Here is a 26,545-nt window from a genome sequence, read left to right on the forward strand (position 1 = left end):
TTACTGTACCTTTTTTAAAAAATATTTATTTATTTATTTTTGGCTGCATTGGGTCTTTGTTGCTGCGCATGGGCTTTCTCTAGTTGCGGCGAGCGGGGGCTACTCTTTGTTGCGGTGCATGGGCTTCTCATTGCGGTGGCTTCCCTTGTTGCGGAGCATGGACTCTAGGTGCACGGGCTTCAGTAGTTGTGGCGCGTGGGCTCAGTAGTTGTGGTTTGCGGGCTCTAGAGCGCAGGCTCCGTAGCTGTGGTGCACAGGCTTAGTTGCTCCGCGGCTTGTGGGATCTTCCCGGACCAGGGCTCGAACCTGTGTCTCCTACATTGGCAGGCGGATTCTTAACCACTGTGCCACCAGGGAAGCCCCTTACTGTGCTTTCTGAACAAGAGAATAAACCAAGAGGAAGGCATGACATACAATAAATAGGAATCTGACACAGGAGAAAGGTGAAGGGAATCCTCAGGGCGAGGGTAATGGGAGATTCCCGGATGACAGCTGTGCACTGGATGCAGAAGGAAACAAATTCAGACTGAAGCAATGCGACCCGAGAGAGAGATGAATTGAGGGCTGACACCACCATTCGCCCCACCACCATCATGCAGACTTTTAAATCAAGGATAAAATGTCCAGAGAGTCTGACCCACATTTTCCTCTGAAGTTTGTCAATATGCTGATCACTCCTGGATGACCTGCTGCCTGATCTGCTGTGGATAGTGTCTCTAAATGCTCCGCTTAGACCTCTTCTAGGAGCTGGAGGGCAAGTCCTGGTGAACAGAAAATACAGAACAGCCTCTCCCTCTGACTGTATCCTGGCCAAACACCTAAAAGCTGGCCCATGCTGTGGTGCTGCCACATGTCTCAGCTGTGCTGAGCCCGATGCCCAGTGTTACTCATCATGTTACTCAGTGATTTTCCCATAAAAGGCTCTTATAAATGCTCAGGGAAGCTGAAGCCAGGCAGTGACCCAGAGACAGTTCAGCTTATCTTCTCCTTCTACAGTGCCAGCGTCACCCTTTCCTTACCCTCCTTGTTTGGTGCTTACTACTCAGATTTTCAAAACTCAGTAATATTTAGGGAGGCATATCTAGGTGGAAAACTAAAAAGGAAAAGTGAAAGTCAACAGTGAAAAGTGAAAATCAACACGAAAGTCATCACAGTGGTTAGCGCTGGGGTGGGTAGAAAAAAGACTGCAACTGAGGTGTAAACAGAGGCCTTGGAAGGACTGGCTGTGTTTTATATCTCAAAATTAGTGGATGATTGCTTTTTTTGTTTTTGAATTTTATTGTATTATTTTTTTATACAGCAGGTTCTTATTAGTTATCTATTTTGTACATATTAGTGTATGTATGTCAATCCCAATCTTCCAGTTCATCCCACCCCCCCTCCCCCCCTTGGTGTCCAACATTTGTTCTCTACATCTATGTCTCTGTTTCTGCCTTGCAAACCGGTTCATCTGTACAGAGTGAAGTTAAGTCAGAAAGAGAAAAACAAATATTGTATACTAACACATATATGTGGAATCTAGAAAAATGGTACAGTGGATGACTGTTTACCCTATTATTACATTTAAGTTGCACAAATGATTTTATTCCCCTTTTTGTTTGTATGATGCATTTCACAGCAAACCATTGAAAAAAATCAGGTGCTGTTACTCAATAAATAAGGAAATGAATGCAGACAAGCAGAACTAAGAAATGTTCTTCCAGAATCTTTGAAAAATGAAAACACCTGCAAAGAGAAAAAACAGGAGGGGACACTTGTGTCTGGCTCTTTCTGTTACAGGGAACAGAGACCTGCTTAATTTATTCATTTTTTAAAAAATTTATTTTATTGAAGTATAGTTGATTTATATTGTTGTGTTAATTTCTGCTGTACAGCAAAATGATTCAGTTATATGTATATATACATTCTTTTTCATTATGGTTTATCACAGGATATTGAATATAGTTCCCTGTGCTATACAGTAGGACCATTATAACAGTTTGCATCTGCTAATCCCAAACTCCCAATCCATCTCTCCCCCACCCCTGCTTAATTTAACTCAAGAAAGGAGTTGGGGTTGTTTTGAGTCTACGTGTGGAATGAACTGGAATGATAAAACTCAGGTAGTTTTTCACTCTCTCTACAGGCATCTCTGTGTCCCTGTCTGTCTGCTCTGCTCCCTATTGGCTATCTAGTAAACCTCCCCCAAATTCTTTGGCTTAAAACAACAATCACCATTTATTTATTGGCTCATGATGCTGTGATTTGGGAAGGGATTGGCAGGAACAGCTCATCCCTGCTCCATCAAGTGTTGGCCGGGTCAGCTTGACTGGGGCTGGAGGGTGCTGATGGCTTCACTCACATGTGTGGCTTCTCAGCTAAGGTGTCCAGAACAGCGAGGGGCTGGCTGGACCAATCTCTCCAGCAGGGCTTCTTTACATGGTGACTTAAGGCTCCAGAAGAAGTAAAGCAGAAGCTGTCAGGCCCCTTAAGCACCAGGTCCAGAACTGGCACCATGTCATTTCTGTTACATTTTGTTGGTCAAAGAAAGTTCATATCATGGGGAGGAGAAATAGACTTCACCTCCTGATGGGGGACGTGGCGTGCTTACAGAGGTGGGAAGAATACTTGGCAGCTATTTTTGCAAACAAAGTTTTCCTCCCACCACGTAATTTTGATTTGCATATAATTTTAGTTTGTTGTTGCCTTAACTCCACCCATGTTTTTCTGTCACCTACAACTTTATTGCCAACTAGCAGACTCGTTTTTAAGTTCAAATTAATAAGAACTGTTTGGTTCAGTTCATCTTTTCACCTCATGCCACTGGTCCAAGCCTGTTTTTTTTCTCAAGTTTTTAGTTTGAAAACATTGTTTCAGAATAGTTGCATGACTAATACACTGAATGCCTATATACCCTTCACTTAGAGTCACCAATTTTAACATTTGCCACATTTGCTGGATCACACTTTCTCTATGCATGAACGTATGCAGTTAGTTTAAGACATCATAGCATTTTGTCTTTAAATACTTTGGTATATATCTTCTGAGAACAAGGGCATTCTCTTACATAACCACAATCAAATGAGCATTCTCAAGAAATTGAACAATTATATACAGCTATAATCTAATGTACTGTCCATATTAATATTTCCACAATTGCCCCAATATTGTCCTTTATATATGACTTTTTTGGATCCAATATTCAAATTATGATCACACGTAGAAATTTGTTGTCATGTCTCCCTAGTGCCCTTTAATTTAGACAAGTTCTCTGGCTGTTTTTCATATATTTTTAAAAAATATTTATTTATTTATTTTCCTGCACCGGCTCTTCGTTGCAGCACACGGGATCTTTTAGTTGCAGTATGCAGACTCTTAGTTGTGGCATGTGAACTCTTAGTTGCGCCATGCGAGATCTAGTTCCCCAACTAGGGATCGAACCCTGGCCTCCTGCATTGGGAGCATGGATTCTTACCCACCGGACCACCAGGGAAGTCCCTGTATTTCATCTTTATGACATTGAATTTTTGGAGAGTCTAGGCCAGTTGTTTTGCACAATGTCTTTCAGTTTGGATTTGCCTGATTATTTCCTCATGAGCAGATTCAGCTTAAACCTTTTTGGTGAGAATACTACATAGGTGATGTAGTGTGGCTAGCCAGTTGATTGGTTGCTCTTAGACAATTGCTGGCCAGTTGCCTATTTGTGCTCACTCCCAGCCCCCTTCTCTTATCCTGTCCCCCATCTTTCCCCAGTCTCCGTAGCCCAGAACCTTCTGTGTAAGTTTGGCCAAGGGGAGACAGTGACAGATGATCGGAGAATAGGAGAAGTGGAAAGGCTGGGATATTTCCCTCTTTCTCTTTTCCTTCTCTCCTATGAAGTCTTTTGTTCCCCCCCACCCCAAACAGACCCTGCCTCTGTGGTTCCAGCTCCCTGGAAATCCCCCTCCTTGGTTCTGGCTCCTTCTGACTGGCCCCAACCTCTGTGCTCTGATAAAACCTCCTTCTCCTGCCATCCCTTCAGCCCTAGGGCAGCACTTAACTTCTGGCTGTTGCTAACCTCCAGTTGCCTTACCATCCTGTGTTTGGCTTCTCAGCTTTTCCATTTCCTGTGGAACCAATTTCCTTTATTTGGTTTGAAAAACCGAGGCTGGCCTCTGCTTTCCTGACTAAACCCTGACTAATACAGGCAGGGTGTCTAATCCCAGTGACCTATGGGATGGGGTTACATGGTATAAACTAAGGCAGCATTAGCAACAGGGGCTATAAGAGGAGAAATTCCTTTAGAAGGAGTACGCACTGTAGGTCTCCTCCCTGGTTACATAGAAAGGAAATGTACAAAAAGGTAACATCTCTGGGTGGTAGAATTTTGGGAGATTTTCATATTATTTTTCTTCTTTTTTGTTTATCCACATTACTTATGTTTTCTGCAACAGACATGGATTGTTTTTGGCATGAAGAAAAAAATCTAGCATGCCATATTTAGTAAACAAATGAGAGGATGTTGGGCTCAATAAGATATATCAGAGGATATGGAAGTGGCTAACCTCCATAAGAGTACTTTGGCTCCCAAATATTTTTTTCAGCTTTATTGAAGTATAATTGATAAATAAAGTTGTAATAGATTTAAAGTGTACACTGTGATGATTTGACTATGCATGTACATTGTGAAGTGATTCCCACAATTGAGTTAACACTTCCATCGTCTCACATATTTACCATTTATTTATTTATTTTGGTGCAAATACTTAAGTTCTATTCTCTTAGTAAATTTCAATTATACAGTGCAGCGTTATCAACTATAGTCACCATGTTATACTTTAGATCTTCAGACCTTATTCACCGTATAACTGAAAGTGTGCACCCTTTTACTAACCTCTCCCCTTTTGTTGCAACCCCCAGCCCCTAGCAAACACCATTCTATTCTTTGTTTCTATGAGTTCAACTTTTTTTTAAAATTGAAGTATAGTTGATTTACAATATTGTGTTAGTTTTAGGTGTACAGCAAAGTGACTCAGATATATCTATATCTATATCTATTTTTAAGGGTTCTATTCCATTACAGAATATTACAAAATATTGAATATAATTCCTTATGCTATACAGTAAATCCCTGTTGCTTATCTATTTTATGTATAATAGTTTGTATCTGTTAATCCCATGCTCCTAATTTGTCCCTCCTTGCCTCCCTCTCCCCTTTGGTAACCATCAGTTTGTTTTCTATATCCATAGGTCTGTTTCTGTTGTTTATAGGGATTCATTTATATTACTTCTTAGATTCCACATATGAGTGATATCATATAGTATTTGTCTTTCTGACTTATTTCACTAAGTAAAATACTCTCTAGGTCCATCCGTGTTCCTGCAAATGGCAATATTTCATTCCTTTCTATGGCTGAATAGTATTGCATTGTATGTATATACTACATCTTCTTAAGCCCATCATCTGTTGTTGGGCACTTGGGTTGCTTCCATGTCTTGGCTATTGTAAATAGTGCTGCTATGAACATTGGGTTGCATCTATATTTTTGTTTGTTTGGGGTTTTTTTAGAAGTTTTATATATTTATTTATGTATTTTTGGCTGCGTTGGGTCTTCGTTGCTGCCTGCGGACTTTCTCTAGTTCCCTCGAGCGGGGGCTACTCCTCGTTGCGGTGCGTGGGCCTCTCATTGCGATGGCTTCCCTTGTTGTGGAGCACGGGCTCTAGGCGCGCGGGCTTCAGCAGTTGTGGCTTGTGGGCTCAGTAGTTGTGGCTCTTGGGCTCAGTAGTCGTGGCACATGGGCTTAGTTTCTCTGCAGCATGTGGGATCTTCTCAGACCAGGGCTCAAACCCGTGTCCCCTGCACTGGGAGGCGGATTCTCAACCACTGCGCCACTAGGGAAGCCCACATCTATATTTTTGAATTAGAGATTTTGTTTTTTCTGGGTATATACCCAGGAGTAGAAGTGCTGGATCATATGGTAGCTCTATGTTTAGTTTTTAAAGGAACTTCTATACCTTTTTCCATAGTGGCTACACCAATTTGCATTCCCACCAACAGTGTAGGAGGGTTCCTTTTGTCCACACCTTCTCCAGCATTTATTATTTGTAGACTTTTTAAAGATAGCCATTCTGACCGGTGTGAGGCGATACCTCATTGTGGTTTTGATTTGTATTTCTCTAATAATTAGCAATGTTGAGCATCTTTTCATGTGCCTGTTGGCCATCTGTAGTTCTTCCTTGGAAAAATGTCTGTTTAGGTCCTCTGCCCACTTTCCGATTGGGTTATTCATTTTTTTGGTATTGAGTTATATGAGCTGTTTGTATATTTTGGATATTAACCCCTTGTTGGTCACATGATTTGAAAATATTTTCTCCCATTCTGTAGGTTGTCTTTTCATTTTGTTGATGATTTCCTTTGCTGTGCAAAAGCTTTTAAGTTTGCTTCAATCCCATTTGTTCATTTTTGGTTTTACTTCTTCTGCCTTAGGAGACTGATCTAAGAAAATATTGCTATGAGTTATATCCAAGAATGTTTTGTCTGTGTTCTCTTTTAGAAGTTTTGTGGTGTCATGTCTTATATTTAGGTCAAAATAAACCATTTTGAGTTTATTTTTGTATATGGTGTGAGGAAGTGTTCTAATTTCATTGATTTACACGTGGCTCTCCAGCTTTCCCAACACCACTTGTTGAAGAAACCGTCTTTTCTCCATTGTATATTCTTAACTTCTTTGTCAGAGATTAATTGACCATAGGTGTTTGAGTTTATTTCTGGGTTCTCTATTCTGTTCCATTGACCTATATGTCTGTGTTTGTGCCAATAGCACACTGGTTTTTTTTGGTTGTTTTTTTGCGGTACGCGGACCTCTCACTGCTGTGGCCTCTCCCGTTGCGGAGCACAGGCTCCGGATGCGCAGGCTCAGCGGCCATGGCTCACGGGCCCAGCCGCTCTGCGGCATGTGGGATCTTCGCGGACTGGGGCACGAACCCGCGTCCCCTGCATCGGCAGGCGGACTCTCAACCACTTCGCCACCAGGGAAGCCCAGCACACTGTTTTTATTAGTGTAGCTTTGTAGTTTTGTCTGAAGTCTGAAAGGCTATGCTTCCAGCTTTGTTCTTTTCTCTCAGGATTTGCTTTGGCAATTCTGGGCCTTTTGTGGTTCCATATAAATGTTAGAATTATTTGTTCTAGTTCTGTGAAAAATGTCATGGGTAGTTTGATAGGGATTGCATTAAATCTGTAGATTTCCACATTGAGTGGAAAGTAGGAATCTGTTTTTTGAACAGAAATTCTTAAGAGCTCACGAAGTTCCAGGGCTTCACGGTAGTTGGGCTCCTGTTCCAATGAACTTGTGGTAATAAGTTCAATATAACCAATAAGCCAGTAGCCTATAACCAAGTGTAAATTAGTATCCATCAAAAGTCCATGAGTGATATATTTTGCTTTAAATCATAAGGCTGTAAATTACAGGTTTTATATACCTGTATCTTTTACTCTGCCATTTCCACACCACAGTTGCTGTTGTTTTCAATACAGTATCTCTAAAAAATGTCCGTATTACTTTTGGCATCCTTAAAGCATGACTTAGGAACTGTTCACACTGAGCTCACCATCACTTCTTCTCTTTAAGGACAGTGCAAACCAAAGTGACACAATCGGTGCCCTTCGAAATCAGCAGGGCTTGACAGCCCCTTGGATTTCATTGATGAGCTACTGAATGGCTTGGCAGCCATCCTCAGGGTCTGACCAAAGGATTTCATTCTTTCCAAATTCACAAGCAGAATTTCTTTACTACCAAGTTTCCCGAAAATGGTGTGTGAGTACCTGTCAGTCCATCACTTACAGGAAGGTTTCTGAGGTAGTCCCTAGTCTTTTTTATCCTATTTCTGGTTTCAGAAGACTGGTTTTAGGTGACTGTCCCTCACGGAGGGCCCTCCTGTGGCCCAGGAGGCTGCTATGTTACCACTGTGGGCCTGAAAGAAACTGTTGGTTTCCAGGCCCATGTTCTTGTGAAGTCTCCCCTTAGAACGGGGACTTTAAACTTAGATTCTACAGCAAAGGTTTTTTTTTTTTAAAACTTATCTCCATGATATCATTTTATTTATTTATTTATTTATTTAATTTATTTTTTAAACATCTTTATTGGAGTATAATTGCTTTACAATGGTGTGTTAGTTTCTGCTTTATAACAAAGTGAATCAGTTATACATATACATATGTCCCCATATCTCTTCCCTCTTGCATCTCCCTCCCTCCCACCCTCCCTATCCCACCCCTCTAGGTGGTCACAAAGCACCGAGCTGATCTCCCTGTGCTATGTGGCTGCTTCCCACTAGCTATCTGTTTTACGTTTGGTAGTGAATATATGTCCATGCCTCTCTCTCACTTTGTCACAGCTTACCCTTCCCCCTCCCCATGTCCTCAAGCCCGTTCTCCAGTAGGTCTGTGTCTTTATTCCCTTCTTGCCCCTAGGTTCTTCATGACCATTTCTTTTAGATTCCATATATATGTGTTAGCATACGGTATTTGTTTTTCTTTTTCTGACTTACTTCACTCTGTATGACAGACTCTAGGTCCATCCACCTCACTACAAATAACTCAATTTCATTTCTTTTTATGGCTGAGTAATATTCTATTGTATATATGTGCCACATCTTCTTTATCCATTCATCTGTTGATGGACACTTAGGTTGCTTCCATGTCCTGGCTATTGTAAATAGAGCTGCAGTGAACATTGTGGTACATGTCTCTTTTTGAATTATGGTTTTCTCAGGGTATATGCCCAGTAGTGGGATTGCTGGGTCATATGGTAGTTCTATTTTTAGTTTTTTAAGGAACCTCCATACTGTTCTCCATAGTGGCTGTATCAATTTACATTCCCACCAGCAGTGCAAGAGTGTTCCCTTTTCTCCACACCCTCTTCAGCATTTATTGTTTGTAGATTTTTTGATGGCCATTCTGACCGGTGTGAGGTGATATCTCATTGTAGTTTTGATTTGCATTTCTCTAATGATTAATGATGTTGAGCATTCTTTCATGTGTTTGTTCGCAATCTGTATCTCTTCTTTCGAGAAATGTCTGTTTAGGTCTTCTGCCCATTTTTGGATTGGGTTTTTTGTTTTTTTGATATTGAGCTGCATGAGCTGCTTGTAAATTTTGGAGATTAATCCTTTACAGCAAAGGTTTTTAACCTGGGCTCCAAACACCCTCTGTTCATGGTTGAGTTTTAGTGTGCCTGTGAATCCCTTGAAATTGCAAATAAATTTCCGTAAATGTGATTTTTCTGGAGAAAGAGTTCTTAACTTTCATCAGATTCTTCAGAAATGGGTGTCCCTAAAAGGCTAAGAGCCACTGGTCTGTCCTGTCTCTGACCTTGATCTAACTTGATACACACGGTTCCTTGTTTGTATTTCTAACCAGTAGAGTATGAATTGATTTTGCCAAGGCCTTAACATTTCCTACCATTCTGTGTGTGTCTCTCTCTTACTTTTGTTCTTTTTTTTTTTTTGCGTTACGCGGGCCTCTCACTGTTGTGGCCTCTCCCGTTGCGGAGCACAGGCTCCGGACGCACAGGCTCAGCGGCCATGGCTCACGGGCCTAGCCGCTCCGCGGCATGTGGGGTCTTCCCTGACTGGGGCACGAACCCCTGTCCCCTGCATCGGCAGGCAGACTCTCAACCACTGCGCCACCAGGGAAGCCCACTTTTGTTCTTTTTGATTACACATTTTTCTGGTTGGACAACCAATTTCTGGGTATTCTTTTAAATCTTTCTTGTGAGCTTTAAGTTCCTCAATGATTTAACTTATGTTGGTGATCCTTAAATATGTCATGACTTTTTCTTTTCTTAAACTATTTTAGTATGGACTGTATAAACATCCAAAAGAGGGACTTCCCTGGTGGTCCAGTGGGTAAGACTCTATGCTCCCAATGCAGGGGGCCCGGTTTGATCCCTGGTCAGGGAACTAGGTCCCACATGCATGCTGCAACTAAGAAGCCCGCGTGCCGCAACAAAGATCTTGCGTGCCGCAACTAAGACCCGTGCAGCCAAAATAAATAAATATTTTTAAAAAATCCAAAAGAGCACATGTGAAATTTAAAGAAGAAAATTAAAGCAATTAAAAACCACCGGGGGGGACTTCCCTGGTGGCGCAGTGGTTGGGAATCTGCCTGCCAATGCAGGGGACACGGGTTTGAGCCCTGGTCCAGGAAGATCCCACATGCTGCAGAGCAACAAAGCCCGTGGGCCACAACTACTGAGCCTGTGCTCTGGAGCCCGCAAGCCACAACTACTGAGCCTGCGTGCCACAACTACTGAAGCCTGCGCACCTAGAGCCCATGCTCCACAACAAGAGAAGCCACCATGACGAGAAGTCTGTGCACAGCAACGAAGAGTAGTCCCCGCTCACTGCAACTAGAGAAAGTCCGCGCACAGCAACGAAGACCCAACGCAGCCAAAAATAAATTAATTTAAAAAAAAGCACCAGGTCACCATAACCCAGTTCAAGAATTATAATATTGCCAGTATCCTATTATCTATACCACCCTCCCCCCAAAGAAATCCTCTCCCAGAAATAACCACTCTTCTAATCTTGTGATAACCATTTCCTTGCCTATCTTTATAGCTTTTCCATGTAGATATGCATTATTTAGTTCTGACTGTTTTTGAACTTTATATAAATGGAATCATACTAAATTACTTTTATCTTGCTTTCTTAGCTCAGTATTTGTAATATTAATTCATGTTGCTGCATATAGCTGTAGTTCATTCATTTTTATTGCTTTGCAGTGTCTTTTGTATGAATATACCACAATTAATATATCTATTTCACTGTTGATGGACAATGGATGGTTACCTATTAATAGCTGTTAAGAATAACGTCATCTTGGACTTCCCTGGTGGCACAGTGGTTAAGAATCCCCCTGCCAATGCAGTGGACACAGGTTCGATCCCTGGTCCGGGAAGATCCCACATGCTGTGGAGCAGCTAAGCCCGTGTGCCACAACTACTTAGCCTGCACTCTAGAGCCAGCGTGCCACAACTACTGAAGCCTGCGCACCTAGAGCCCGTGCTCCGCAGCAAGAGAAGCCACCACGATGAGAAGCATGTGCACCGCAAAGAAGAGTAGCCCCCGCTTGCCACAACTAGAGAAAGCCCGCGCGCAGCAACGAAGACCCAAGGCAGCCAAAAATAAATAAATAAAAAATAAATTAATTTAAAAGAAAAGAAAGAATAATGTCATCTTTTTCATGTATGTGGTGTGTATGGGCAAGAGTTTCTCATGGGTGTGTACCTAGAATTGGAATTGCTAGTTTGTAGGATATGAGCAAATTCAACTTTATTTAGAAAATGCCAATGATTTTCCAAAGTGGCTCTAGGAATTTAAGTTCTCATGAGCAGTGAATGGGAATTGTTCCACATCCTCAGTAATCGTTGGTGTTATGAGTGTTTTTATTTTAGCTATTCCAGAAGCATGTAGTTGTATCTCATTGAAGTTTTAAGTTGTATTTTTCTGATTATTAATGAGGTTGGGAATTTAAAAATATACTTATTACTATTTGGATCTCTTCTTTTTTTATTATTATTTTTGGCTGCGTTGGGTCTTCATTGCTGCATGTGAGCTTTCTCTAGTTGTAGCGAGCGGGGGCTACTCTTTGTTGCAGTGCGCGGACTTCTCTTTTCGGTGGCTACTCTTGTTGCAGCACACGGGCCCTAGAGCATGTGGGCTCAGTAGTTGTGGCGTGTGGGCTCTAGGACACACGGGTTTCAGTAGTTGTGATGCACAGGCTCAGTAGTTGTGGCTCACAGTCTCTAGAGTGCAGGCTCAGTAGCTGTGGTGCACGGGCTTAGTTGCTCTGCGGCACGTGGGTTCTTCCTGGACTAGGGATCGAACCCGTGTCCCCCGCATTGGTAGGCGGATTCTTAACCACTGTGCCACCAGGGAAGTCCCTGGATCTCTTCTTTTGTGAATTGCCTGTCCAAGTGTTTTGCCTAGTTATTATTAGGTTGTCTCTTACTTTTTTTCTTTAAATATTTACTTATTTATTTATTTAGGCTGCGCCAGGTCTTAGTTGTGGCATGCAGGAACTTTGTTGCGGCATGCGGACTTCTTAGTTGCAGCATGTGGTTTCTTAGTTGCACCACGCAGGATCTAGTTCCCTGACCAGGGATCAAACCCGGGTCCCCTACATTGGTAGCGCAGAGTCTTACCCACTGGACCACCAGGGACGTCCCATGCATTGCTAGTAATTTTTGACTGGATTCCAGATATTGTGAATTTTATGCTGTTGGATGCTTGATTTTGTTGTGTTAAAAGATAAACTGATACATATTAAATTTTTTAAAGTTTATTTGGGCAAAAATCTATTCAAATCAGGTAGCATCCAATCTAGCAGAAAGAAAGGCGCTCTGAGGAGCTGTACAAAATGAAGGATGTTTGTAGGCAGAAAGGAGTGGGAACAAGGAAACTAGACTAGGCGAAAAATCGGGTTGGTTATTGCAGTTACTTTCCTTTAAGGGATGGCAGGGGTCTATCAGGCAGGTTATCTAACTAATGCTGATCAAGTGATCTTAGATTGACTGCATTAATTCCATTTCTGAGGAAGCCGAAACTATGATCAAGTCTTGGTTTGACATGGAACTTAGCATAAGCAACTCCATTTTGCGCAGAAATTTTGACTTACAAATCTGCAAGTAATTGTTCGCTTTCTGTCAATTGTTTGCCTAGCCTCATGGAATTGCACCCTTGGTCAGATTGGTTTTGAGCCCAACACTCAAGGAGACTCCCGTGCAGATTTCTGAAGCTCTTTCTCTATGTATATTCCTCCTCTCTGGCGTTCTGCCCCCTCGACCTCCCTGAACTCTGATCTCTGTTTCCTCAGTTCAGTGAAGCTCTTTTGAGATTCCCCTCCTATGTTGCAGTCCAGAAACTTCCTGCAGGCAGAAAGCCTGGGCAATTGTAACTTTCATCTCATTAGTTTCCCTTCACAGTCCCGTACTACCTGTTTTTCTATGTTTGAAAATGTTTGTTTTTGCATAAATTCTGGGTTTTTTTTTTTAATGTCAGGAGGGCAAGTCCCATAGTAGTTACCAAGTTTTCAGCTTTTTACATGTTATTTTCTTTGTGATGCTTTCTATTATACAAATCTGAGAAAATAATTATCCTCTTAGAAATATAATAAACCCACCTTTGAATAAACCCTTCTTTCAAAGAAAGAAGAGGTGGGTTTAGTAGTGAGGATGGAAGAGTGAATTTAAGAGATACTGTAATAGGAACAAGTGTTAGAATCTGATCATTACACATGGGGGTGTGGTATGTAAAAATAGCAAGACATTGAAGATGACCTAAAGTTATAATAAAAATGGTATTGCTTCAGTCTGAAAATAAAGCTTCAGTCAAATGAGAAGATGTCCTCATCCTGAGGTAATGTCACTTATTATTAATTTTTTGCAACTTGAGTAAGAAGATGAAGGTGCGTATCCAAAGAAGACATGACAATATTAAAGAAGTCACACTATATAAACAATGAGATGTTATATAAAAAGCACTAAACTGTGAGTCAGAAATTCTGCAGTTTAGTTCCCATTCTATCATTTACAGGCTCTGTAGTCATCTGAGCCTTAGTTTCTTTGTTTGTTCCATGGGAAAAACATGTCATGCTTACCTCCCAGGTGAGGCTCAAATGAAATAATGCAAGTGAGTGCTTTGTAAATCACTTACATCATCCACAGGTAAGATATCACTGTATGATTGTTACTGTTTTGCCTAGTAAGTATCAAGATGTGGAAGGTCAGAGTAAAGCTTCAGTCAAAGCCAGATAGTTGTAATCTTGGAGTGCTTCCTGTAGAAGGTGTCATTAAAGATAGAAACAACAGCTAGGTGGGAAGGAACTGTCATGGGAACCACCATAAACAAAACTTCAGAGGCAGAAACAAGCTCTCTTTTTATGTTACCACCTGGGACAGTTTACCCTCCCCCTGCAAAGAATAGGTGATCAACACTTTGAGGAAATCAGAGCGGAGAGTTTAAAGGCTGGAGTGGGGATTTTAGGGGTGTGCTGGGGGAGAGGTGAGGACACTGGCTGAGAAGAAGCTAAGAGGGATGGCTGGAAAGAGAGAAAGATGTGGGAGAGAAAAGTGGTTTTCTCACTATTCTTTGGCTAGAGTGGGAGTGAATGGTAATTATAAAAGTAATGTCAACTAATTGTAGAAATTCATGCATAACAGAAGGGAAAGCCCTCAGCTCTTTTTCACTTTGGAGAGGTGACTGATCCTAATAATTTGGTGTATGTCCTTTCATACTTTTCCCAATGCATACATAACATATATAGCACAAACTTAAATTCACAGCAAACAACAGTTACCTCCCTAAACCTAGAATCCTTCTCTACCATTGCCTTCTTAGGCCCTGGGCTAATTCTCTTCCTAACCCCCACATTAGCTTTCTTGCTTTTTCTTCCTCACCCCTAACAGGAAATGAACCTCAAGTCTCAGTCCTTGGCTTCCCGCTCTTCCCTCTACATTCTTTGCTCTTGAAGATCACTTCCAAGCAGATGACTTCCCCAGTTTCCTCTTCAATACCTGACTTATCTCAAGAGTTTTGAGTCTGTATCTCCTACAACCTGCTGGACATCTCTTCCTTGATCTCTTACCCACCCCTCTCACTTGGACCTTGTCTACAACCAAGGTCAGCCATTTGTCTCAAAAGGGCTCCTTCTTCCAGATTTCCTGTTTTTGTCATTTATATTTCCTTAAATTCATGTGCTCAGAACCCTGGCTTTGGTCCAATTGTTTCTTCTCTCAATATCTTTCTCCTCATATCATCTTTTTTTAAAAAAATAGATTTTATTTATTTATTTATTTATTGGCTGTGTTGGGTTTTCCGTCGCTGTGCACGGGCTTTCTCTAGTTGCCGAGGGCTTCTCATTGCGGTGGCTTCTCTTGTTGCAGAGCACGGGCTCTAGGCGCACAGGCTTCAGTAGTTGTGGCACACGGGCTTCAGTGGTTGTGACTCACGGGCTCTGGAGAGCAGGCTCAGTAGTTGTGGCACACGGTCTTAGTTGCTCCGCAGCATGTGGGATCTTCCCTGACCAGGGCTCGAACCCATGTCCCCTGCATTGGCAGGCGGATTCTTAACCACTGTGCCACCAGGGAAGTCCCCATATCATCTTTTCATTCCCTCTTTTCACCACCTACACCATGACAGTCATCCTGCCACAGATCCCTCCCTGCCCTTATCCATGCCCTCATAGCTGTCACACCAACCTATAAAACACTATTTACATCTTAATCTTCTATTCCTCCTCAACATAGAATTCCTCACCTTCTTGCTTAGCTGCCACTGTCCCAATTCCTCAACCTGGCGATGATACCTCTCACAGTCTAGCACCAAATTATCTTTCTAATCTCATCACCATGACTCTTCTATACCTCCTTTCCATTCCAGCCCAAATAATTTAATCACTGTTCTCTGAAAACGCCTTTTACCTGTTGACTCCTGGATCTTTGTTCAAACTGCTAACTCAGCTTAAATTCTGATTCCATTTTTCTAAACTTGTCCAAGAACCCTAGTTCAAAACCAAGTCAAGCCTTGTCTCCTCCAAGAAGAATTTTCTGACCATCTCCACTGTCGGTGGTACTGTCCCTTCCAGAACCTAAGGACACTGATTATTGAGAGACTAGATTGGTCTTTCTATATTATCTCATTAGATACTTGTTTGGCCTCTTTTGAGTTTCCCATGTATAGCGACTATACTTCATTCCTCTGTTTACCTTCAGTGCCTGGCACAGGGCCTGGGCATCACAGATGTTCAGTAGCTTTTATGAAATGATTATGCTTGGGGATAGAATGTCGATGGTGTGGAGACAAAGGAGATAAAGTTTGGAGGATAAAGAAGAGAGATATTATGGGAAGAGTTGAGGAATAAAATTGTGGCAGAGGACAGAGAAAAGGTCGAAGGAGGGGCAGAAATGGGTGTTTGGGAATGAAGGATATAAACATGAGATTGAGTGAAGATCATGCTCCCACCTGTCTTTGGTAGGGCCCAGGAATAGAGGCCCTATCAAGATGGGGTCATGAGGCGGTTGTGTGACGGGCCTCGGGCTAGGGAGAATTAGGTGGAGTTGGCCCTCTCAGCTCTACTGTGGCAGGCAGCCAATGAATTATTTAATTTAACTCTTAGAGAGACTCAAAGAAGCACCTTCTAGAAGGCCTGGTTGCTTGTTTCACAGAAAAGGAAGGGTAAAGATAGGAAAGTATTTTGTTTACTGGATTCATTCACAAAATGTTTGTTGAGCACCTGTTATATACCAGGCACCAAGAATACAGAGATTTTTGTCCTCAAGGAGTTCCTAGTCTGGTGGGGGAAACAAAATTATTTTAAAAAATGCAACTGTATGTTACTATAAGAATGAATTCTATATAGGGTGTGGAGCACAAAGCAAGGATGGGTCAGTTTACCTTGGGGAGACAGAAAAGACTTCTCAGGGGAACAACTTGAACTGAGCCTTGAAATCTGAGTAGGCATCTGCCAGGTTGGTGGGAACAGAGGAGAGTTGGGGAGAGGGGAGGCACTCTGGGCAAATAGGCAGCAAGAGTTCCAGGGAGCTGGTGAAATTTCAGGGAAATTCATGAGGTTGGGATCAGGAAGAGATAAGTGATGTGGTTGGAAAGGAAACAGGAGACTCATGAGAAGAGTTCTTTGGGGTGCTGGTGAGAGATGATAAGGGCCAGCAACAAGGTGGGGTTAGCAGGAATAGAGGTAGGGGAGGGTGAAAGAGATGCTAAGGAAGTGGAATTGTCAAGACTTATTCCACTGGTGATGGTAGGGAGAGAATGGAGAGAAGGATGTGAGAGAGAGTGTGGAAAAGGGGGAGAGAAGGCAAGAGAGGCTGATCCAGTAAGACTTCCTGGTTCCTGGCTGAGGCAAGTAGGTGTATGATGGTATCATTTACTGAGATGTGGGACACATAAGGAGTGGAAGGATTGGGAAATACAGTAAACTTGGCTTTTGGCAAATCAAGTTTGAAGCACCTCTTGGAGTTGTAGAAGAGTACCTCATGGCCCACTTCACTGTCCACTGCTTTGCATATGTAAAGCTTTGATGTCTGAGAAAGGTCAAAAGAATCCTTGGTAGAGTGACCATAAGCAAGTGCAATCCAATTCAAAATAAGTTCTTGAACATTTACTATGTGCCACACTGCAACACACACTAATCTCCAAGGGGACTCTATCTGCCTTGTTCACATTTGCATCCCAGTGCCTGGTACAGTGACTGATACACAGTGGACATTTAATTAATATTTGTTGAATGAATAACTGAATGTATGTATGAACGGACATGTTTGGTAATGAGAATACAGCAATGAATAGCTCCTGAATCCCTCCCTTCGGAACTTACTGTCTAGTTGGGGAGACAAATGCATGCACAAACAGTGTCAAACAGCATATTAACGCTTGAATAGAAGTTGGATGTAAGGGCAATAAGGACTTGGGGGAGAGGGAGTGACTTACTCAGTTCTTGTGCTGGGTTTTACAGTTTTCTAGGCAGAGAAGAGGAAAAGACATTCCAGAAGGAAGGAACAGACCAAATAAAGGCCTAGAAGGGTGAAAGTGTCTGACATGGTTCTCAGACTAACAGTTTAGTGCAGCTGTACTCCACATGGCAATCATCATGCCTGCCATCCCCTTATAAGGAAATATTCCACATCCACATCCCTTGCTGAGGGAAAGCTCTGAGTGTTTTTGCTTTACACAAAATGAAACTGCTGTTCAGCCACAGGTGGCCACTCACCCCAAAAGAGACAAATCATACGCTGTCTAGCAGCCTAAGAGGTATACTTGAGTGGAGCCACTGTCAAAACCAGAAGGAGCAGGGCCATTCTGCTCACTGTGATGTGAGTATGTCTCTGTGTGTGGTGGTGGTGATGGTGGTGGTATGGGAAACCAGAGAGAATCGGGCAGTTAGCCATAGTATCAAAGATGGAGAGAAGCCAGAGAGGCCAAGCTGGCCATAGGAAACAGAAGTTACAAAAAAGGTAGACGCCACATGGCAGAAAAAAGACATGCTGAGCAGAGGGAGAAGCAGCAGTTGTTTTCAGAGTGAGAAGCAGATGGAATCAGAGGTCATCCAGTTAGATCACCATCTACATATATTAAAACCCATTAGTAATGTTAGAATACTTGCTGTCCACCATCAAACATATTTAATAATTCATTAGGAGAGGATATTTGAAATTTCTGTTGTTCTTCCTTTATTCCCAGTGGCCCAAGTTTCCTGCTCATATCATTTCTGTTTGAATAACTTCTTTTAGCAATTCTTTTGGAGCAGGTCTGCTGGCAATGGATTCTCTTAGTTTTTCTTCATCTGAGAATGTCTTTATTTCATCATCATTTCTCCAGGATATTTTTGCTGGATATAGAATTCTGAGTTAACAGGTTTTTTTTCCTCTCAGCACTTAAAAAATATTATTCTACTTTATTCTGGCCTCCATTGTTTCTAATGAGAACTCCACACTCATTTGGATCATTGTTTCTCTATAGAAGTGTGTTTCTTTTCTCTGTCTGCTTTCAAGATTTTTTCTTTGTTTTTGGTTTTCAGTGGTTTGCTTGTGATATGCCTGGGTGATGATTTTTTGTTTGGTTGGTTTTTTATCCTGTTGGTAATTTGGTGAGCTTTTGGAATCTATAGGTCTATGTCTTTTATAAAATTTGAGAAGCTTTGTTAAGCCATTATTTCTTTTTAAGAAGTTTTTTCCTATACCACACTCTCTTTCCTGTGCTTCTTTGACTCTGATGACATGAATATTAGACCTTTTGGTTTTGTCCTACATGTCCTTGAGGCACTGTTTACTTTTTTCAATCTCTTTTCCTCTATGTTATTCAAATTGCATAGTTTCTATAAATATATGTATACTTTTTATTTTATTTATTTATTTTTGGCTACATCAGGTCTTAGTTGCAGTGTGTGGGCTTCTCTCTAGTTGTGGTGTGCAGGTTCTCTAGTTGTGGCATGCAGGCTCAGTAGTTGTGTGAGCATGTGGGCTCAGTAGTTGTGGCACTCAGTCTTTTTAGTTGTGGTGCACAGGCTCAGCCTAGTTGCCCTGCAGCATGTGGGATCTTAGTTCCCCGATCAGGGATCAAACCCACGTTCCCTGCATTGGAAGGCAGATTCTCAACCACTGGACCACCAGGGAAGTCCCTATTATCTGTATTCAAGTTAGTGAATCTTTCTTTCATCAGTTCCTTTCTGTCATTGAGTTCATTTGATGAATTTTTAAAAAAATTTTACTTATTGTAATTTTCAGTTCTAGAATATTCATTTGGTTCTTCTTTATATTTTCTATTTATTTTCCTGAGATTTTCCATCTCTTCATTCATTTCAACAGTGTTCGCCCTTACTTGTTGGAGTATTTTATAATCATTCCTTCAAAGTCTTTGTCAAATAATCCCAACATCTGTCCCAATATCTTCACATTGATATGTATTGTCTCTTCTCATGTGAGTTGAGATATTCCTGGTACGAGTAATTTTGGAGTGTAATCTGGATATTTTGAATATTATGTTATGAGACTCAATCTTGTTTAAGTCCCATAGAGCATGCTGGTATTTTTGTTTTCTCAGGCAATTGAGCTGGCTGCATTCAGGTCACAAATTCCAATCAGTGTTCTGTGGTTGTGGTTTCAATGCCAGTTCTATTTTCCAGGCCTTTGCAATGCTATTTGGATCTGTCCCACGTTTGTGCCACCCAGTGGCCAGTGGTAGCCTGTCATTTAATTCAGTGTTCAAAGTCTGTTGACTTTGTTCAGTTCTCCTGTCTGTGATCTGATCCTTACTTGTGCAGTTCAGGAGTGAGCCCAGGAGTTCATATACAACATTTTGGGGTTTCTTTCCTAAGATCTTCCCTCTCTGTGGTAACCCCAGTGCTTTCAAGTTCCCTGGGATTTCCCTTTTTGGTCCTCCAGCCAGAAAATTAGGGCTTAATTTACCCCACTTTGCTGTACATTTATTACAATTGTGCCCTCGTCTGGGTTCAAGCAGCAACAGGACAGAGAGGAAAAAAAGTCCGTGGGTTTTTTCCCATCCTCTTGGGACCACACCTCTTCTAATTGGAGAGGAAAGTTCCACTTCTTCAGAGTTGTGAGTACCTATAGGTCCTTGCTGCTACCGTTGTCATTCCCAGGTGATCCCTTTCCCACGAACTAAGCCGGACCTGAGAGCTTCCCCTGAAGCTCTCTCTGTCCATGCTGATTTACACTTCCAGTTTTTAGGCTGCCTTGAAGTCAGTTTAGGGGCTACTGGAAGGGAAAAAAAAATAGTAAATTCACTGCCAGTTTGCACTCTGGTCTTACTCCTCAATCCACATGCTAGTACCACTTTTCAGAGTCTCTTTATTTCCTTCCATTATTTGTTCTTTTGTATATTTGCACTTTCTCACTTCCTCATTTTTGATTGGGCTAATGAGTTATTTACCTTTAAAAAAGTATTTTAGATTTATATAGTAGTTCTGTTTTTCTTGTTTTCTAATTTATTATAATTTGGTTTTCTTCGTTTGTTCCTTTCTGCAGCTTTCCTTTGGTTTATTTTGTTATTATTTTCTATCTTTTAAAAAAGATGCTTATTTCTCCATTTTGTTTTGAAATATGTATTTAAGGTGATTAAGTATTCCTCTGAGTACTACTTGAGCCACATTTCATAGATTCTGGTATATATTCTTTACATTATTATTTTTATTATTTCCATTAATTCTTTTGTTTTGGGTTATGTTTCCATTTTGACCCAATTATATGAAAGAGAGCTTTATTTTTAACTTCCAGAACAGAGAGGACTCTTTGATTTTCTTATTAAATTCATTTGTTGCAATATGATTATAGGATATTTTCTGCATTATTTCTGTTTTGGGGGTGTTTGAAATATTTCTTAAAGACTTAAATATGATTAATTTTAATAAATATTATTGGACAATTGAAAGGATGAAGTATCCTCTACTTTCAGGATGCAGAGTTTGATATATATCAGTAAGGTCTGCTTTGTTAATTATATTGTTTAGGTCAACTCTATTTTTAGGGTTTTTATTTTAACTGTGTTTTTTTTTATGGCCTCACTGCACAGCTTGCAGGATCTTAGTTACCCAACCAGGGGTTGAACCTGGGCCCCAGCAGTGAAAGCGCCGAGTCCTAACCACTGGACCGCCAGGGAACTTCCCTATTTTTAGTTTTTAAAAAAATTATTATTTGTTTTTGATTGGATGAAACAAGTAAATTAAAGCCTCTTTTTTATTAACACATTTCTGTTTCCTTCTTCTTGCTTATTTTGTAATTTCTGCTTTGTGAAGGTTACTTTTATGTTGTTTGGTACATTGATAATCATAATCGTTACATTTTCATTGCCAATTGTACCTTTTTTTTTAATAGATCTTTATTGGAGTATCATTGCTTCACCATACTGTGTTAGTTTCTGTTGTACAACAAAGTGACTCAGCCATATGCATACATATATCCCCATATCCCCTCCTTCTTGAGCCTCCCTCCCACCCTCCCTATCCCACCCCTCTAGGTCATCACAAAGCACCGAGCTGATCTTCCTGTGCTATGCGGCTGCCTCCCACTAGCTAACTATTTTATTTGGTAGTGTATATATGTCCATGCCACTCTCACTTTGCCCCAGCTTTCCCCTCCCTGCCGTGTCCTCAAGTCCATTCTCCATGTCTGCGTCTTTATTCCTGCCCTGACACTAGGTTCATCAGTACCATTTTTATTCCATATATATGCATTAGCATATGGTATTTGTTTTTCTCTTTCTGACTTACTTCACTCTGTATGACAGTCTCTAGGTCCATCCACGTCTCTACAAATGACCCAATTTCATTCCTTTTTATGGCTGAGTAATATTCCATTGTATATATGGCCACATCTTCTTTATCCATTCGTCTGTCGATGGACATTTAGGTTGCTTCCATGACCTGGCTATTGTAAATAGTGCTGCAGTGAACATTGGGGTGCATGTGTCTTTTTGAATTATGGTTTTCTCTGGGTATATGCCCAGTAGTGGGATTGCTGGGTCATATGGTAATTCGATTTTTTTTTTTAAGATCTTTTTAAAAATTTAATTTAATTTTACTTTTTTTTGTTGTGTTGGGTTTTTGTTTCTGTGCGAGGGCTTTCTCTAGTTGCGGCGAGCGGGGGCCACTCTTCATCGCGGTGCGCGGGCCTCTCACTATCGCGGCCACTCTTGTTGCGGAGCACAGGCCCCAGACGCGCAGGCTCAGTAGTTGTGGCTCACGGGCCTAGTTGCTCCGCAGCATGTGGGATCCTTCCAGACCAGGGCTCGAACCCGTGTCTCCTGCATTAGCAGGCAGATTCTCAACCACTGCGCCACCAGGGAAGCCCTGGTAATTCGATTTTTAGTTGTTTTTTTTTTGCGGTACACGGTCCTCTCACTGTTGTGGCCTCTCCCGTTGCGGAGCACAGGCTCCAGACGCGCAGGCTCAGCAGCCATGGCTCACGGGCCCAGCCGCTCCGCAGCATGTGGGATCTTCCCGGACCGGGGCACGAACCCATGTCCCCTGCATCGGCAGGCGGACTCTCAACCACTGCGCCACCAGGGAAGCCCCGATTTTTAGTTTTTTAAGGAACTTCCATACTGTTCTGCATAGTGGCTGTATCAATTTACATTCCCACCAACACTGCAAGAGGGTTTCCTTTTCTCTACACGCTCTTCAGCATTTGTTGTTTGTAGATTTTCTGATGATGCCCATTCTGACAAGTGTGCGGTGATACCTCATTGTAGTTTTGATTTGCATTTCTCTAATAATTAGTGATGTTGAGCGCTTTTCATGTGCTTCTTGGCCATCTGTATGTCTTCTTTGGAGAAATGTCTATTTAGGTCTTCTGCCCAGTTTTTGATTGGGTTGTTTGTTTTTTTAATATTGAGCTGCATGAGCTGTTTATATATTTTGGAGATTAATCCTTTGTCCGTTGATTCGTTTGCAAATATTTTCTCCCGTTCTGAGGGTTGTCTTTTTGTCTTGTTTGTAGTTTCCTTTGCTTTGCAAAAGCTTTTAAGTTTCATTAGGTCCCATTTGTTTATTTTTGTTTTTATTTCCATTACTCTAGGAGGTGGATTAAAAAAGATCTTGCTGGGGCTTCCCTGGTGACGCAGTGGTTGAGAGTCCACCTGCCGATGCAGGGGACATGGGTTCGTGCCCTGGTCTTGGGGGGGTCCCTCATGCCACGGAGCGGCTGGGCCCTTGGACAATGGCCGCTGAGCCTGTGCGTCCAGAGCCTGTGCTCTGCAGCGGGAGAGGCCACAACGGTGAGAGGCCCACATACTGCAAAAAAAAAAAAAATCTTGCTGTGATTTATGTCTAAGAGTGTTCTTCCTATGTTTTCCTCTAAGAGTTTTATAGTGTCCAGTCTTACATTTAGGTCTTTAACCCATTTTGAGTTTATTTTTGTGTATGGTGTTATGGAGTGTTCTAATTTCATTCTTTTACATGTAGCTGTCCAGTTTTCCCAGCACCACTTATTGAAGAGACTGTCTTTTCTCCATTGTATATCCTTGCCTCCTTTGTCATAGATTAGTTGACCATAGGTGCATGGGTTTATCTCTGGGCTTTCTATCCTGTTCCATTGATCTATATTTCTGTTTTTGTGCCAGTACCATATTGTTTTGATTACTGTAGCTTTGTAGTATAGTCTGAAGTCAGGGAGTCTGATTCCTCCAGCTCCACTTTTTTCCCTCAAGACTGCTTTGACTATTCGGGGTCTTTTGTGTCTCCATACAGATTTTAAGATTTTTTGTTTAGAACTGCTTTTGCTGCTTCCCATAGGTTTTGGGTCATTGTGTTTTCATTGTCATTTGTTTCTATGTATATTTCTTCTTTGATTTCTTCAGTGATCTCTTGGTTATTTAGTAACAAACTGTTTAGCCTCCATGTATTTGTGTTTGTTACAGTTTTTTTCCTGTAATTGATTTTCGCCAGTTGTACCCTTTAGCTTTATAAAGTAACCTTGCTGTCTTGGCTCGAATTCCACCTTGTCGATTATTAAAATCATGAGTTCTGCTTTAAAAAACTTGTTGTATACCCTTGCCAATGTTTTCATCTTTAAAATAAACTTTATTTTTAAGATTGGTTCTAGATTTACAGAAAAATTGCACTGAGATTTACAGAAAAATTGTACAAAATTGAAGGTTGTACTGAGAGTTTTCATATACTCCACACCTAGTTTCCTCTATTGTTAACATCTTACGTTAGTATAAGGCTTTAAACGTGAAGAGAGTGAGAGGAAGCAAATAACACAAATTGATAATGTAGGAAGTGGGGAAACAAGAATACACATAAAACATTTAAAAAATAAACCAGTAAAATAAGCAAATCTCAAGCGAGCTTAATTTTTTCACAAAGTGAGAAAGTAGGAATAAACCATGAGAAGGAATGAAAGAAACACTACTTATACAGTATAGGCTTAAAAAAAGTAGGAACTCTGCAGCAGGGGTAGACAGGAGGGAGTGCTCTAGGAGTCCCTGGTAATTTACAAAGCCTGTTGTTTGAACCTCATCATTACCTGACACATTTAGGGGTTTTTTTGTTTGTTTCTTTTGTTTGTTTGTTTTGGTTTGGTTTTCTTGGCCATGCCGTGGCTTGCGGGACCTTAGTTCCCTGACCAGGGATCAAACCCAGGCCCCTGCAGTGAAAATGCCAAATCCTAAACGCTGGACCACCAGGGAATTCTCCATGCCGTAACATTTTATTCAGTTAAAAGTGTCAACGGTCCTCTTTTTAAGTACTTATTGTTGCTTTGATTTCAGCTAGTCCACAAAGTAGAAAATATAACCCACCTGGTCTGAAGATGAGACACTAAAACCACACATTTTAATTCCTCAGTTTATTCCTCATGGTTTAAATAGAGAGCCCTCTAGGGGGCAGCAGTGGAATGACAGGACTGCTGTTTGGATACTGTGGAGAAGAGGGAGAGACAAAATGGTGACCTCTAGACCAGAGCTTCTAGGTAAAAGAGAAGACTTGGCATTAGAACTCTTGATCCTTTCTCTTACTGTTTACAGATGGCCACCATGTCACACACTGCAGTGGAAACCATTCACAGAGGAGCCAATGTGAGTGCCCACCTGGAGTTGTGCAGCAGTGCAGCCCTACAAGAGTACAGATGGAGTGAGGGGTAAGAAGTGATCAAAGTCAGATCAAAGGAATGTGACCAAGATTCCCAAAGGTGTTTTTTCTTTTTTGCGGTACGCGGGCCTCTCACCGCTGTGGCCCCTCCCTTCGCGGAGCACAGGCCCCGGACGCGCAGGCCCAGCGGCCATGGCCCACGGGCCCAGCCGCTCCGTGGCATGTGGGATCCTCCCGGACCGGGGCACGAACCCGTGTCCCCTGCATCGGCAGGCGGACCCTCAACCACTGCGCCACCAGGGAAGCCCCCCAAAGGTATTTTGAGCCTGGTGTAAAAAGAACGGAGAGAGAGGATTGATGGGAAAATTAGGGGAGTGTAGTCCAAATGGGAATCACCATTAACAAAGATTTAGAGGCAATAGTAAGCCTCTTACATGCAGTGATTCCTGGGCAGATTGTCCAAGTAAAAGAAGACTCGTTGCACCAGACTCTCCTGGTAGATTAGGGTGGAATTTTTTTTATTGAAGTATAGTTGATTTATAATGTTGTGTTAATTTCCACTGTACAGCAAAGTGCTTCAGTTATACATATATATATTCTTTTTTTTAATATATTCTTTTTCATTATGGTTTATAATAGGATACTGAATATAGTTCTCTGTGGTATACAGTGGGACCTTGTTGTTTATTATGGTGGAATGATTTGAAGACTGGAGTGAGTCCTTGGCCCACCCACATTCAGTCTTTTTTTTTTAAATTTTATTATTTATTTATTATTTTTGGCTGCATTGGGTCTTCGTTGCTGTGTGCGGGCTTTCTCTAGTTGTGGTGAGCAGGGGCTACTCTTCGTTGTGGTGTGTGGGCTTCTCATCGCGGGGGCTTCTCTTATTGCTGAGCACGGGTTCTAGAGCACAGGCTCAGTAGTTGTGGCTCGCGGGCTCTAGAACACAGGCTCAGTAGTTGTGGTGCACGGGCTTAGTTCCTCCAACATGTGGGATCTTCCCGAACCAGGGCTGGAATCCGTGTCACCTGCATTGGCAGGCAGATTCTTAACCACTGTGCCACCAGGGAAGTCCCCCACATTCAGTCTTGATAGTTTAATTTGGATGTCAGTGACCCCTTTTTCAATTGTCTGCTTAATTGCTTCCCATAAGTGTCCCACTGTTACTCTAACTTAAACAATTTTTCTTCTCTCTAGCCCAATCATGCTAATACTCGTAACCTCAGACTCAGTCTTTTAATCTCCCTCATTCACTCCTCTTCTGAAACTCAGTCAGTCTTCAGGTTGTTTCAGTCTGTACCTCACAAAGTTTCTCCAGAAAAACTTTGAAGTGGCCAATGCAAAAATTCTGAGAGTTTATGATTTCTTGAGACTGTCTTTTATTACCCATCTGAGAAGGCAAGTTCTAAGCTAAAACTCCACCTCTTGCTTGGTGAGGTAGTGAGTGGGTTGCTGAAAGGTTG

General features: G+C 41.7%; 1 long non-coding RNA gene across 1 annotated transcript in view; it reads left to right on the forward strand.

Moving 5' to 3' along the window:
- The window catches only part of LOC114888772, a 63,596-nt gene extending 38,010 nt beyond the window's left edge, over positions 1 to 25,586 (forward strand). The window contains exon 5 of the long non-coding RNA XR_003791878.1: positions 25,019 to 25,586. This is a non-coding gene — a long non-coding RNA (uncharacterized LOC114888772). The remainder of the gene's footprint in view (positions 1 to 25,018) is intronic.
- Positions 25,587 to 26,545: the final 959 nt, after the last annotated feature.

The sequence above is a fragment of the Monodon monoceros genome, unplaced genomic scaffold (assembly GCF_005190385.1).
Source record: "Monodon monoceros isolate NGI ecotype Baffin Bay Population unplaced genomic scaffold, NGI_Narwhal_1 Super_Scaffold_9, whole genome shotgun sequence".
In the NCBI taxonomy this organism is placed as follows: Eukaryota; Metazoa; Chordata; class Mammalia; order Artiodactyla; family Monodontidae; genus Monodon; species Monodon monoceros.